A 17012-nucleotide genomic window follows, 5' to 3' on the forward strand; every position below is an offset into this window, starting at 1 on the left:
TAAGAGCCTGAAATTGTTTTTCATGAGAACTCTTTTAGGAGTTTTCTTTATCATTACCATCACCTTGACTTAGAATATTCCACACCTCTGTTGTGGGATATTAATTTCCAAATAAATATCATTTTCCATTCCATAGAAATGTTCGATCCTTGAGCTCGTCTCGAAAGAGAATAAATACATCATTAAAAAATGATCCTCGCCCTAACAGGCAAACAAAAATTGAGCTTTTTGAAATCTTTGTGCAAGACAAAAAATACTCTTTCAGCCCCAAAAGTACGTTTTTAGTACCATTTGAAATTAATATTTTCCATCCCTGCGTTGAGGTCTAATAAAGATTTGTGAAATTTGGACAGAAGCAGCACTTGCTTGACCAAGAGGGAAGATATCGACGGCCTTAAAGGTCCTACTGATCGCAGGAAGATTTGACGGTGTTCTTATTCAGGAAACTTCTTGATACTATTCGCTAAAATTTTACTTTCCTAGAAAATGTCATTAACTTTGGATTAAACAAACTGCCGACTTTAATAGTTTTAATCATTGAAGATCAATCTTCCATCGACTTAAAAGATCACTACATAACAGCGAAAGGAACTTAAGGCTGCCTATGGTTTACAAAAATAATATATAAGCATATAACTCTCCTTGACTTGAAAATCGCATCTGTGTTAGTTTATTTTTACTATTTTTATGTATATTAATTTTTTTATATTATCATATGAATATTAGTTGTTTGTAGAAAAAGTTGTCGTTAAATAATTGTATTCCAGTCATTTGTTAAATGCGTTATTGAGAATTCGACTTCCCCATTGGGTGAATTGGTGTATGGCCCCGCTGCATTGCTTCGGCAATTCGTTGACTTATAACTGACTGCATCACCACCAGCGCAGGTGGGTGAGCTGGGTGTTGCATTCGCATTCACACATACGTGTTAATCAATCAAGTGACTTGATGACAATGTTGTTGTTATTGTTGTTATGGGGACTTGGGCTTGTTGTTTACCTGCGCCACTGGCTGCCGGTAAATGACACTTTTATTTACCCACCGTAAAAGGCGAATGATCGCCTCCAAAGTTGTAATGCTGTGGATATTGCTCTGCTCTTTTATGATTCTTTTATGCCATCAGCATGCAGGTGTTATCTGATGATGGTGTGATAAAAACAAACAGGGAATGCTTTTAGGAATTGGATACTGTTGTAATCCGTAGCGGAGAATATACACAAATGCAATTTAATAGTTTTTTGTTTAATTATGGTGGAGATTGAGGGTAATAAAAACGGTTGGAAAAATACCGGCGTTTTAAGATTTTGATGCTTAACAATATTTCGAAAATTTTTTTAGAATTTATAACTTCCTAACGCAATCCTTTTACTAGTTTATTAAGGCATTCTTCAGACTTTGACAATTTGGAATCTTAGTCAACAATTTTGCTGAACAATATATTCTGAAAATAGTTTTATATTGAGTATTAAATGCAAAAAACAACTTGAAGACTAAGCACTCTGAAAAAGCGTGTCGTATTATATTGCAACAAATCTATCCAATGATGTTATAAAAATATTTAAAGTTATTACCAATGAAGAGATTAAGAAGCATGTTTCTCATATTTTTAAAGAAAAATATAAGCAAGAAACTTTCCAACATGTATAAGTAAAATCATATCACTCCACAACAACCTTGTAGAAAATTGTAGTATTGCGTAGATCAATACAACTGTAAAAGGAATTGACCAGAAAGTCTTTAACGTACCTCGAAATATGATCGCGAACACAAACTCATACACAAATCTAACCACCACATGCATAATTCGTTTCAATTTTTGAAGATTGCAGTCAAAAGTTCCTGATACTACTTCCAATCCGTACAGAACCTGTGGCTTTAAAAAAGCAAGAGCAAATCTCTTTTTTACCCTTAAATGAATACCCATAGGTGAATACCAGAATACCAATTTTCGCAGAATACCATATACTGGAGAATGAATAATGTCAATGTGGCTAACATAATTCAAATCCTTGTCAATAGTGACTGCCAAGCATTTAAGCCTATCTAGAAAATTAACGCGCGAGTTCTGTACCAATATGTCAAACTCAAATTGCGAATGGAATCCAAACAACATAGCCTTAGTCAAGGGATTTATAGAAAGGGAGTTAAGGCTAAATCACAATAAGACCCTACTAAGACAAGTGATCACTTGAGATTCCAAACGATTGCCAGAATCACGATCAGAACTAAAAAGCAGATATATATCATCGGCAAAAATAAAAGTGTTGCACTGGCAAGGTCCTAGGAATTCTGAAAAATCATTAATGTTAAGTAAAACCAGTAAGGAAAGGCAAAAGTCGGGCGGTGCCGACTATATAAAACCCTACACCTACCCTACAATTATAAACTCGGAAAATAGATATATGTAGATAAGAGCTATATATAAATCTGAACCGACTTTTTTCGAACAAATCGTTTGGAAATTGTTGTTACTACGGCCATATTAGTAAATATCCGGCGATTAATATATATAGGAGCTATATCCAAATTTGAACCGATATTCATGAAATCTTGCGCGATCAGTAACAAAACAATCCATGCCAAATTTTGTGCAAATCGTTTGAAAATTTTAGTTATTACGACCATTTAAGTGTAAATCGGGCGATACATATACATGGGAGCTATATCTGAACCTGAACCGATTTTGATGAAATCTCGCATGTATATTAAGATCAGTAACAAAACAATCCGTGCCAAATTTTGGGCAGATCGGTTGAAAATTATAGTTATTACGGCCATTTAAGTGCATCGGGCGATACATATATATGGGAGCTATATTTGAATCTGAGCCGATTTTGATGAAATCTTGCAGATATGTTAAGGTCAGTAATACAACTATCCGTGCCAAATTTTGGGCAGATCGATTGAAAATTGTAGTAACTACGGTCATTAAAGTGCAAATCGGGCGATACTTATATGTGGGAGCTATATCTTAATCTGAACCGGTTTTGATAAAATCTTGCAAGTATATTAAGATCAGTAACGAAACAATCCTTGCCAAATTTTGTGCAGATCGGTTAAAAATTTTAGCTACTACGGACATTAAAGTGCAAATCGGGCGATACATATATATAGGAGCTATATCCAAATCTGAACCGATTTTGATAAAATCCTGCAGACATGTTAAGATCAGTAACAAAACAATCCGTGCTAAATTTTGTGCAGATCGGTTGAAATTTGTAGATACTACAACCATAAAAGTGCAAATCGGGCCATAATTGTATAGGGTGATTTTTTTGAGGTTAGGATTTTCATGCATTAGTATTTGACAGATCACGTGGGATTTCAGACATGGTGTCAAAGAGAAAGATGCTCAGTATGCTTTGACATTTCATCATGAATAGACTTACTAACGAGCAACGCTTGCAAATCATTGAATTTTATTACCAAAATCAGTGTTCGGTTCGAAATGTGTTCATTCACCGTAACGTTGCGTCCAACAGCATCTTTGAAAAAATACGGTCCAATGATTCCACCAGCGTACAAACCACACCAAACAGTGCATTTTTCGGGATGCATGGGCAGTTCTTGAACGGCTTCTGGTTGCTCTTCACTCCAAATGCGGCAATTTTGCTTATTTACGTAGCCATTCAACCAGAAATGAGCCTCATCGCTGAACAAAATTTGTCAAAATTTGAACACATTTCGAACCGAACACTGATTTTGGTAATAAAATTCAATGATTTGCAAGCGTTGCTCGTTAGTAAGTCTATTCATGATGAAATGTCAAAGCATACTGAGCATCTTTCTCTTTGACACCATGTCTGAAATCCCACGTGATCTGTCAAATACTAATGCATGAAAATCCTAACCTCAAAAAAATCACCTATATCCGAATCCGAACCGAATTTGATGAAATCTTGCAGATATGTTAAGATCAGTAACAAAACAATAAGCGCCAAATTTTGTGCAGGTCGGTTGAACATTGTGGTAACTACAACCAGAAATGTGAAATCGGGCGATACTTATATATGGGAGCTATATCTAAATCTTAACCGATTTTTACCAAAATCAATGACGTTCGCCCTTGAGCCAAAAAAATAACATGTGCAAAATTTTGTGACTATTGGACAGCAAATACAACCTGTACCCTGATTGGAAGAATACATGGACTTACAGACGAACATGGCTTAATTCACTTAGAAAGTTATTCTGAGTCGATCGGTATCAATGGGTCCAGCTCTTCTCCTTCTTCAAAATAATCGTCCAAGACCATATAAAGTATATATATTCTTGCTCATCATGACATTTTATGTGGATCTAGCCATGTCGGTCCGTCCGTCTTTCTGTCGAAAGCACGGTAACTTTCAAAGGAGTAAAGCTAGCCGCTTGAAAATTTTGCACAAATACTCGCTATTAGTGTAGGTCAGTTGCCATATAAACCGATCTAGGATCTTGATTTGGCTGAAGTTTTGTATGAGGTGTTTTGTTATACTTTCCAAAAACTGCGCTAGTTATGGTTGAACTCGGTCTATAAGCTGATATTATAAACCGTTCTGGGGTATTGACTTCTTGAGCATCTAGAGGGCGCAATTCATATCCGATTTGACTGAAATTTTGCATGATGTGTTTTGGTATGACTTCCTGACTTCCAATGGTCCGAATCGGATCATAACTTGATATAGCTCCAATATAGCATATCAATTCTTTTCTTTTATCTTTTGTTTGTCATAAAAGAGATAGCGCGAAAAGAACTCGACAAATGGGATCCATGGTGGAGGGTATATAAAATTCGACCCGGCCGAACTTAGCACGCTTTTACTTATGGTCAATTTAACTCAAAAAATTGAGTCCTTCGACACATGTACGACATTACAAGTTTGCAGGCAGATCTCGCAAAATCAAAGTTGTTTCTAAACTTCTCAATCAAGGTCCTGAAGCAAATGGAGTTAAAAGCTTTCGTCAAGTCAACAGTAGAAGAGCACTAACTTTAACATTATTAATATCATTCCTAATGGATTCAGTAAGATGTAGCAACATAGAAGTGTGACCTGAGCGAAATGCATATTGGGAATCTAAGATCTGTCGTCTGGTACTCATCATTAACTGCTCCTTAAGAATATGTTCAAAAACCTTAGGAAGAAGAACTGAGATCGCACTTAAGTCCTCCGGATTGCGAATAACAGTTGATTTGGGTATTGGCACCACACGCTCATTTTTCCAGGTGAAAGGTAACTCTGAAGTCATTATAGTAGAATTAAATAATTTGAATACTTCTGATTTGATAGGGAAACCGTCAACACCAACCGACTTAACCTTAACTTTTCCCAAAGCCATTGCAACATCGTCAACATTAACACAGCTAAAAGAAAACGCCTTTTCTAAGTCAAGAAATGAGTGGATATCAACACCTCAGGTGTTAGGTTGAACACTCGTACCAAAAAAAAAATTTAATTTTTTAACATCACCATCATAATCCAGTATGTTATCACTAAAGCAACCCGAAACTTTGATAGCGCGCTTGGAATAATGCTTACCCTTTTCCTTATGTATAACGGATTTAGCCTCATTTCTGTATTTACAAAATATTCTCCAAATCTTTGGAGTATCTGAGGTATTGAGCATCTACAAAATTCTTTCATCCAATCGTCCCCAACGCTACCAAATCTTCTACTAACAACAGGTACAAAGAAGAGTAGAGTATCAAAGAGCACAGCAATACGCCTCCTTATATCGTTGGCGTCAGAATTATAGAAGAAGGAACCAGCATAAAGTCGATCACAGATGTCGTCCAATGAGCAACACTGTAGTGAGTTGGATGTCGTAATATTGAAAAATTTAAACATTGCAAACTTTGTTCCATATCTATTGACCATTTCTCTATTTAACATATATTCTATTATTTTTAATAAACACCTGTATTGCCCACATTTGTTCAGGGTAGCAGAAATATGCAACAACATTGACGTCAGAACCCGATTAATAAGTAAATAAATAAATAAATAGCGAAGAAATACTATATTAAGGCAGGGTGATTTTATTTCATTTGTTGGCCATATGCAAGTGACTCACTCTAGAATGTGTTTTCCCCCCAATGGATTTTCTTGAGCGTGAAAGCCCAATAGGCTATCGGCAAATGAAATCAACAAAATCTTGGTAAAAACTGGAGTCTAAAAATACTTGTAAATGGTGGCAAAGTCAAGCATAACCGCATTGGCGGTGATTTCCATAAATAAAAATAATTTTTCCCACGAATGTTTCGTAAGAAAAAGTTAGATAAGCAAGAACAAATAAAGAAAGCAATACCAATACGAAAGGTTTAACAAGAAACCTTTAAGGTTTAAATAGCAGTGCAGAACGCCAAAAATTTTTCAAAGTCTTGATCATGTATATAACCTTTACATACGAAATCAAATATTGGTTATTTCTATGATTTTGATATCACAGAAGACTTTCACAGCAAATTTCTACTGTAGGCAGATCAACATGGGGCCACCATGGCAGCGATAGCCATCATTACAAGAAGTGGATGGCTGTGGCAAATTTGGATAGAACGCAGATAATGTTATGAACTTTCAAATGCTATAAGCCACCATTGCAAGAAGATGGCCCTGCCAAATTTGGATAGGATACAGATATAAGGATTATCTATCAAGTGGTATAGATATTTTCCAAAATCATTGGAACCCACGGAATGTTTCATATCTATATGTAGCTCAAGTTTCCTATATTGCCTCTATTTCAGCTGCATTAACATGATTATTGTAAGCATTTTTCATTTAAATCAATGATTTTTTTCTCATTGTTTGATCCATTTGGGGAAAGTTATTGCCTAATTAATGAAATAAATACATTATACGTATACATTAATGCATAAATGCATTATACCTTCTTGAACAACGAAGCCAAAAAAAGTATCTCAAACGATGCATAGGGAACTTGGCGTTATGTAAAATACAAAATATAGAAATTTAAAATGAGTCATTTTGAATTTATTTATCATAACAGATTTTTAAAATAGCCAACAAGGTTCATTGAACTACAATATCCATCATTATGGTAATTTTAACGAATACATCTGACTTGAATACAAATTCCTATAAATATCCTATTCGGTAAAACAAAAACACAACATATTTTACTTTTAAAACAAGCAAAAAGGCATTAAGTTCGGCCGGACCGAACTTTGGATACCCACCACCACGAGTATATATGTAAACCCAATTTTGTCTCAATCCGGTGAAAATTGAATAACTTAAGCACTCAAATTCGGCACGGACATTGAGTGGTCTAATAAATATAAGTCACTCTTAAGTTTTGTAGAACAAAGTGGTCTTTTTGGGGAATATATCCAAATATAAACCGATCTGAACCATATAGGACACGGATGTCGAAAAACCTAACATAAGTCACTGCGCCAAATTTCAACGAAATTGGATAATAAATGCGCTTTTTATAGGGCGAAGACTTTAAATCGAGAGACCAAATCTGGATCAAATTAAACAAGGATATAATAATCTTCCTATTTTATTATAACTCCACTACTATAACCGTAGTTATATCTTAATAGTGACTGGTCCAGATCATACTTTATTCAGGACCCGAGAACTCATATACAAGTACCATTTTTAGACAATAAATCTACTTTTTATGGGGTTAAGGTCCTTAATTGGAAGATCGGTCTATATGACAGCTATATCTGTATAATCAGATCTGACTCATATGTGGGTCGGATGTCGGGAGACTTAAACCAACTCACTATTTTAAATTTCGACGAAATCGATTAAAAAAATAAAGTTTTTATGGGCTTCAGACCCTTTATAGGGAGATCTGCCTATATGGCAGCTACATCTAAATCAAGTCCGATCTAATCCGATAAGGCTTAAAATAACCCACTTTTAAAATATCAGCGATATCGGCTCGGATAATATAAAAAGCTTTTTTGGACTTCAGACCCTTCATCGGCAGATCGGTCTATATGACAGCTATATCTATATATAGTCCGATCTAAACCATATTTGGGTCCTATACTGGGAGGTCTAAAGCAACTCACTGTTTCAAATTTTAGCGAAATCGATTGAAAAACAAAGTTTTTATGGGCTTCAGACCCTTAATCGGGAGATCGGTCTATATAGCAGCTATATCTAAATATAGTTCGATAATTAGGTCAGATGTCGGGAGGTTTAATAAAACCCTCTTTTTCAAATTTCAGCGAAATCGGGTAATAAACAAAGCTTTTATGGGCTTCAGACCCTTTATCGGGAGATCGGTCTATATGCCAGCTATATTCAAATATGGTCTGATTTGGTCCATTCAAGAACTGAACCAGCGTGCATCAAAAAGACGTATCTGCGCCAAATTTCAGCTTAATATCTCAGTTTTCGATGGCTGTGGAGTGCTTACAACAGACGGACGGATAGACACACGAACATCGTTGAATCGTCTAAGAATTTTACTACGATTCGAAATATATATACTTTGTAGGGTCGAAAATTGATATTTCGATGTGTTGCAAACGGAATAACTAAATGAATATACCCCATATCCTACGGCGGTGGGAATAAAAACGTGTTAATATGGGCCGTGCCGAACCTTGAATACCACCCACCACGAATAAATTAACAATCCCCTGGATCATATTTCTTTCAGGTCCCGAGAACTCTTATACAACTCACAGTTTCAGCGAAGTCGGGCAACAAATCCGTTTTTTAAGGGATTAAGATCCTAAATTGGAAGATCGGTTTATATGGCAGCTATATCAAACTATAGTCTGATCTGAAACATCGAAAACGGGTACTATATGTAGCTTTTAAGGGCTTAAGACACTTAATTGGCAGATTGGTACATATGATAGCTATATCTAAATATTGTCCGTTCTGGATCATATTAAGGTGTGATGACGGAAGGCTCAGAACAACTGACTGTTTAAAGTTTCAGCGAAATCAGGTTATAAGTGCAGCTTTTATGGGCTTAAGACCCTCAATCAGCAGATCGGTCTATATGACTGCTATATGTAAACATGGCCCGATATGGACCATATTTAAGTCGGAAGACGGGAGGCATAAAATAACTGTTTCCAATTTCATCCAAATCAAATAATAAATGCGCCTGTTACGGGGACTTAAGACCCTAAACCGTCATATCGACCTATATGGCAGCTATATGCAAATATGGTCCGATATGGACCATATTCGGTTCGAATATCGGGCCCCTAGTACAAATATCGGACAAAAATTAGGCTTTTACGGGCTGAATATTCTGAATCGTCAGATCGGTCCATTCAAGAACATAGCCTGCGTATAGAAGAAATACGTGTCTGAGCAAAATTTAAACCCAATATCCCAATTTTCATAGTCTGTAGAGTGATTACAACGGACGGACACACGGACGGGCAGATACACGGAAATCGTTAAATCGTCCTAGAATTTTACGACGATCAAAAATATCTATAATTTGTAGGGTCGGAAATGGATATTTCGATGTGTTGCAAACGGAATGACTATATGAATATACCCCCTGTCATATGGTGGTGGGTATAAAAATTATATCATGTTGATATAGTGAGAAAGTTTTTATACCCGTCACTATACGAGAACAGACGGAACAGAACAGATGTCGTGATTTTGGACCGAAAATAATTTTGTGTACGATCGGCGCGAAGGTCTCTGAGATTGCGCCGAGATGAGCTACGATAACGAGTAAGGAACGAAATCAGGAAAAACATTGTTGGAGCTTTCCACTCCAAGATGTATATTAAGAAGCCGGAATTTAAATACCCATCTTTGGACAGTATAACTCTGCAAAACTCCGGGCACAGTCCTTCATGCGAAATTGATTTTGGAAAGGAACACAGGAAAGAAGAAGAAAAAAGGTGTATCGCACTCAAAACCTTTAAGTCCTGCAAAAGGGTTTTTCGGTAGGAAGTGAAGTATAATTTTAAGGAGTACTGCCTGAATAAGTTTTGATATATGGGGCACTGGTATGGTGGAAGACTGTGTGTAGGAGAACTCGTACGAGGGTTACCTTTTATATTTTGGGGTTGGACAAACCTAATGTTGCAATCAGCTAACTGACAGTTCTATCGTTAAGCTTGACATAGTTGTAGTAGTCGTAGTTTATTCATTCTTATAATTTTCTTTTACAAATATCTAAAATAATAAAACTAGTTATAATAGTATTTACAAGGATTATATTATTAAAATTTTAAACTAATTATAAGAATACCATATCGACTGTGTGACAATAACTACAAGTTCTCTGTCACAACCAATTATCAATTGAGTTTCTTCTGCTAAGTTTTAATAAGCTAATTGGCTCTCCTTTTTCTAATTGACTCTTTCCTAAACATTTAATCCTTAATTCTCTCATAATTGGGCTCTGTGTTACATAAGGTACATTGTGTACTAACCGCTCGGTTAAAAAGTTGGCATTTAATGGCATTATATCTGCTCTGGTTCTCTTTATAATGGAAATTTTATACAGATTATAGAAATCTTTCATCTACGCCAACATTGTAATTTAAAAATCTGTAGTAACGGATTTCGCTTGTTAGGGCTCGATCAATTTTTTCCAAATAATTTCGTAACTTGAGTTCTTGCATCAATACATTAGTTTTTATATTCCATTCTTCTGCAGTTCTTATAATATTATCAGTTGAGATATTTGCTTCGCTCAACCTGCTTACTAACGAAAGTGGTCTAGGTATAAATCCGTCTCCTTGGGTGGAGAGAATGTTTCATTTACAGAAAGCGCAAAATACCTGGGTGTTTTGCTGGACATAGAATTGAACTTCAAATCCAACATTTTGGAAAGGGCAAGAAAGACCACTCTTGCCTATACACCTGCAAGAGAGTTAATGGCAAACGTTGGGGGTTTAGACCGCTTTTCATTGTGGATATACTGCAGTCGTCAGACCTATAATGCTATATGGTGTTGTGGTCTAGTGGACGGCGCCTCAAAAGTTCACCTACTGCTCAATACCAAACCGGATCCAAACGATGGCTTGTTTGTGCATCACAGACGCATTGAGGACGACACCATCTGATGAAGTGAATTTAATGCTACATCTTATGCCTCTGGACATTGTGGCCAACCAAATTGCAGTTACCACTGACGTGAGGTTAACGGAGCTTCCTCGTTGGTCATGCGGACACTGTGTTATCCTTGATACAATATCCGATGTTCCAGGCAGTGTGGATTACACCCTAACTGAGCCGCTTTTTGAAAACAATTACTGTACCAATATTCATAATAGGACTGATTGGAATTACGATATCCCTGGTAACAGAAGTTCCTTGCAATTAAGAGAGTGATGGAATGGCTAAGATATTATGTCATTACGACGATTGGCATAAATATCTTCTCAGATCGCCCTCGACTGTCGCAAAACCGCCCTCGACTGTCGCAGATCTCTCAACGAGATGGCTGAACAGTTCAAAAACCACCTGTTGTGGGTGCCGGGTCACAGAGATTTACCAGGGAACCACCAGACCGGGTCACAGAGATATACCAGACTAGGAACAGACTACCCTACACATTCTAGGGATACTGGAATCTGTGGATATGCCTCTAGCGACATGTAAGCTAAGTTTTTAGAATCAGTTCCGAAGGACAACGAATGATAGGTGGTCACAAAGAGTGTCTAATCGGAAAACATGCTGACAAACTGAAGGTTGCCAGCAACGACTTTTGCCAGAAGCTGTGCGGACATCAAAGAAGAAGAGACTATAGAATACCTTATGTGTGTGTGTCACGCACTAGCAGTCAGAAGGAGTTTCACTTTAGGTTCTTTGAGAACCTATCTGATTTAGTGGATGTAAAAATTCGCAAGTTATTGGGCTTCCTTCTTCTGAGTCTGATGGCCACATAAACCTAACCTAACCTAACCTATGCTTTCGCCAAGTATTTCTTTGACAAATATAATTTTCCTTCTTTAGCCTAGTAATAACTTCCGAAATCCAACGGACTCTATTTTTCGCCAGAACACAAAAAAAAGTCAAACAACAACACACAACAAAGACAACAGCATTGAAGCTGAGTTGATTAGTGCCCATTTTGTGAGAATTTAATTACATTTTCAATAAATTAAAGCGAAATTTGTATTGACGCAGCGACATGTCGCTACTATTTTGCTCCTAGAACTGTACTATTCCTACAAAATGTTCGCATTTTCTTCGTCACCATTTTTTTATAATGCGTCTTGACAGTTGTTCATACGAAAAGGCAAAGTCTGTACTAGGCTTTAGAGTCGAATAGTTTGCTGTATGGCAAGCGTATTTTCCTTTGCTTCAAATGTTAATCCCCTTACATCCCACGGTTAAGGAATGTTTAAGTTCAAATTTTCAGTTGCCACTAAAATCCAAGCGACAATTCCCCCAATTCCCTGTTAAAAAAAAAAAAAACAAACTAATAAAATACCGACCCATCATGCCATTCAGGTTTGTGGGTGGGGTATGGGTAAGGCTTACTACTTGCTCCTTTGTCAATGTACCGGTTGTTTGGGCAAAGTATCGATGGGAATGAGTGTTTGCGTTTTGTGCCCGCATTAGTGGTTTCGAAGAGTATTACAACAATAACAACAAAAAGTTGAGGTAATTAAAACAAAATATACATATTTACTTACCTAAATGTTGTTTTTGTTGTTGTCGGCGTTGGCGTTGTTGTTGCTGCTGCTGCTTCTGGTTTATTAGTATTTTTGCAAATTCACAAAATGCCGTTGAAATGCCAAACACGTTTAGGCAACTTTTTTTTTGGCAATGCTGACTCTTCACTTAATCGCTTTTGCTGTTGTTTTTGTTGCGGTTATTGATTTCACAAATTTTTTTACGTATTTTCAACTTTGATCAAAATTGATAGCGAAAAATGCTGATGCACCCCCTCGCTATGGTCAAAGTTTTTAAACACTTAATTGATAATTCTTTAAAAACAAAAAAAAACAATGATGATGATACGAAACAGCAGAAGACGAAGAAGAAGCAGAAGAAGAAGAAAACAAAACAAAGCAGCGAAACAAATTATTTGGGTCTCTTGAGCAATTGACCCCCAAGCAAAAGCAAGCACACATACACAGCCTCAAACACTCACTTAATAGCACTGACACACTCACTCACTTGGTTGAGGACTCCCCGAGAATTTCTTGTTGATTTGCTACTTTTGTTGTTGTTATTGTGTGTTTTTTAATGCTGTTGCTAAATATTGATGATGACTTTAAAGAAGACGACACAACACAGGCGTATCCAAACCAAACCAAAACAAAACAAACAACAAAGCCCGATTTTACGACTGAGTTTGGCGAAACAAAAACAACAAAAACAAAAAGTGCCCAAAAGGAAGAGCCACAAAAGAACGGCGCGTTGCAAAAGAAACCAAAACAAAACTTTTCTTTCCAATTTTATGCTTCTACTCCTCTGCAAACATCAACACTAAGAGTATGCCGCCAACGATTGGTTCAATGAAAATCTTTAAAATTATGCTCTTGGCACTTACTTATCTTGCTTGTTGTGTTAGCATGAGCAAGTCAAGTCTGTTTCTAGGTGAGAGGGACTATATGGGGGGAGAGGTGCTGGCTGGCAAGCTATTTTTCTTTCTTTAATCAGTTTTGGTTGTTGAATTTGTTTGGTATTCTTTTTTGTCTAGGGCTCTCTCTCTCTCACACACACTCTTTCTCTCGCTGGTTCTGCTTGTTATAAGGGGTTTTTGTTGTGGTTGTTGTTCTTTTTTGGTGGTTTACTTAAGTTTCTTTGTATTCTGCCTTTGATTGATATGAACCAGAAAAGTAGAAGAAGCAAAAAGTTAAGCTGTTGGACTTTTTAACCGCAGATTTTTTTTTTTTTTTGTAAGAATTTTACGGAATTTTATTTTTTTTATATTCTATTTCAAAGCTTTTGACTTGAGATCATGCGTACACTTGAGGAGTTACTTTTAACAAAATTTCTTATATTTTTCCTTTGAATTTAATGAAAAACGAAAAACTTTTTTTCTCGGCTTGTTAGCAATTTTGTTGTGGGTACTTTGAATGACACCTTTTTTTACACTGCTTGGTGAATTTTTTTAAACGCTCGAACGTGGCATTTCCCGACGTTGGATTCGTTCAAATATGTATATCTTAACCGGCAGATGATTTCACAGATTATTATTTCACTTTTTTCTTTTTATTTTTCCTAATTTAAATTTATGAAACCACAAAATTCTTGTTAAATTTCTTAGCACAATTTCTGTGGTTTTTTATTTCTTTTTTTTCGGAAAGGTTGTGTGGACCTTTTACTAACGCTGATAAACCGATAAAACAATTTCTTTTGCCTTTTACACTCAGCAATGAACGAAGAAGAAGATACGACGTTTCTATTTTCTGTTTCCGTACAATGCTAACTCCGCCTGAACGCGTCGAATTCTTTGAGTAAACTGATCGTTGGGGCCTTTGACTAAAACAATAACAAACAAAACAATTGTGTGGGCTCACCTCAAAAAAAAAAAGAGTGAAATATAGAGAGAGAGGGAGAGCTAAACATTATGTCACATAAAGAGAAGTAAACATTTATTAGCCGCTATCTCTTAATTGTAAACAAATTGTTTTGGTTTTGGCTCCCCATAGTCTCTTTGCCTGTGAGGCGGCTGCCCTCTGTAGCCTAGAGCAGTGCTGGTGGTTGCATTTCATTACTCCCCTTGTGCTCTTGCATAGTATTCAAATACATGACTTAGTTTCAGTGGGGATATTCGTATTTATGTATGTAAATAACAATGCCAGGGATGGGAGTATATTATGTTAGGTAGCTGACTAAGCGTAAACATTTTTAATACAAAAGAAAATTGTATTGCTTATGGTGATTTCGATTGTGCAAAAAAGTGTAGCATCAAAATCGAAATTTTGTGTTCGCTTGTCCAAAACAAAATTTAACCTCACCCGAGTGTAGCGTTCATTTGTAATGGTGTTACCTACAGAGTGTGGAAAATTTTTGCCTTTCTTACACCGTGCAAAGTCTACGGTGGAGAATGTCGCATTTAAAATCAACGGCTATCATTCAAGCTAATTTTGTTTGAACAGAACAGAAAAATTGTGCTGAAAATTGAAACACTACACAAATTTTGAGCTAATCAATCATGATGGGACAGTCGAGATGCCAATGGGCTTGCCTAAATCGACAAAAAGAAGAGCTGGTATTGTTCACCACAAGTAGAAAACTTGGTGTTTTTAAAGGAAGAAGATCGCCCTTAGACTGCGAAATCTGGAATCTATTCTGCTAAGGACCAGGGATGCCAACTTAGTGTTTTTCGCTCTAGATTTCGCGCTTTTTGGGTCATCAAAAACCCGAAGAGTTAGCAACTAGTGCCAAACGAAAGGCACTAAGTGGACGCTTTTTGCATTTATAGTTGGTATTTTTTATCTTTTTTGTAAGTTTGAATTTTTTTCTGTTGGTTTATGTCACGGGGAGCTTTATACTAGCATAGTTCATTTAACATAAAATTTCCCGTAAACATTCCATTAAGTAAGGAATCGGAGACATGTATTTCTATCATATCAATGAGAGCAGTTCGATTAAAATTTTAGCCTATTGATCAGTCACCACTTTTTGCGAAGTCCGAATAAAAGGCAGCTTAACGACACCTCTTCGTAGAAAAGTCTTAAATGGCTAAATACATAACCAATGTCGCCAACTTTTAGGAGAGAAGATTTCAGCTGGAAAAAATGTTTTTCGTTAATTTTATCATCTATCCGCAAAAAATTCCGAAAATTTAAGTTAGTGGCTTTTACTCTTCTTTACACAAAATTTTACTCTTTTTACAATTTTAGTTACGCTTTTTGTTGGTAAATTGTTGGCATCACTGATCAAGACTGAATAAAGCGATAGGTGAGAGGTGAGAGCTTACGGCGACGATACACAGACTGTTGTTTTACTCCTACTTCACCTACAGTGTTGGGCAAAACCTAAGCAAATTTCGTTCACCTTTTTTAACATCAAACAAGAAAGGGTGGAGGAAGGGGGAAAGCAGCTTGTTGTTGTTGCTGTTGCTTGTTGTTTCGCCTCCCGGCGATGTTGTTTTGTTCGATGTTAAAAAAAGGTGAACGAAAGTTGCTTAGGTTTGTCCCAACACTGTATATACTGGAATCTCAAATGACAATAGCTTCTTAAACAAGTAGAAAGGCCGGGCCGAACTTTGGATACCCACCACCTCGGGTATATATCCGGCAAAAAATGCATACCTTATGCCCCATAGCAGCTATATCGAAATATGTTCCGATTTGGACCAAATACTAATAAATACAAGCTTTATTTTAAAATAAACCGATCTGAACCACATACGACACGGATGTCGAGAAGCCTAATATAAATCACTGTGTCAAATTTCAGTGAAATCGGATTATAAATGCGCCTTTTATGGAGACAGGACTTTAACTCGAGAGATCGATCTATATGGCAGCTATATCCAAATCTGAATTGATTTGGGCCAAATTGCAGAAAATTGTCGAAGAGCCTAACACAACTCACGGTCCCAAATTTCGGCAAAATCGGTCAATAAATGCCTCTTTTATGGGCCCAAAACCTTAAATCGAGGCCCAAACCCAAATCTGGACCGATCTGGGCCAAATTGAATAGTCTAAATAGTCTAAAGGCGTTAAATCGCACGATCTAGCCGACCAGATGACCGGTCCCGAACTTGAAAAAAAAATTTTTTTTCACCGAACTCGCCTCTCTATAAGTCCATTATTATGTCTGCTGCGTGGTATGTGGCACCGTCTAGATCTATTTTGCCCTTTCCAGAACTTAGTCTCCTTATCTTATATTCATCAACTATTTCCCACCACACCCCAATGTTTATTTCTCTTATGGCATTACAATAACATAAAAAGAAATATTGGTTAACCAACATAATTTATATTCCATCATTGGGGGTTTGTTAGTTTGTTAACCCTGGCTTTCTCCTTGCGGTGATCACAAGAACAGACTCATCTCGTACCAAAGGCATTTGTTTAATTAATCATTCATTCTCTTTTCATTACATTTCTTGACATGCTTAATGGCATTTTAATTTTGAGT

General features: G+C 36.6%; 1 protein-coding gene across 3 annotated transcripts in view; it reads right to left on the reverse strand.

Annotated features, from left to right (window-relative positions):
* LOC106082455 (dual 3',5'-cyclic-AMP and -GMP phosphodiesterase 11) overlaps positions 1-14351 on the reverse strand; it is a 349544-nt gene extending 335193 nt beyond the window's left edge. Inside the window, exons 1-2 of one of the 3 annotated variants that reach the window (XM_059364258.1) lie at positions 13465-14351; positions 12602-12895 (exon numbers count right to left, since the gene is read on the reverse strand). The gene's annotated coding sequence lies outside the window, so the exon portion shown is untranslated. Of the gene's footprint in view, positions 1-12601; positions 12896-13062 lie in introns of all 3 variants that reach the window. The other 2 variants (XM_059364257.1, XM_059364256.1) reach the window with 2 other exon arrangements.
* Between the last annotated feature and the right edge of the window lie 2661 nt (positions 14352-17012).

This window comes from Stomoxys calcitrans, chromosome 3, assembly GCF_963082655.1.
Source record: "Stomoxys calcitrans chromosome 3, idStoCalc2.1, whole genome shotgun sequence".
Lineage (NCBI taxonomy): Eukaryota > Metazoa > Arthropoda > Insecta > Diptera > Muscidae > Stomoxys > Stomoxys calcitrans.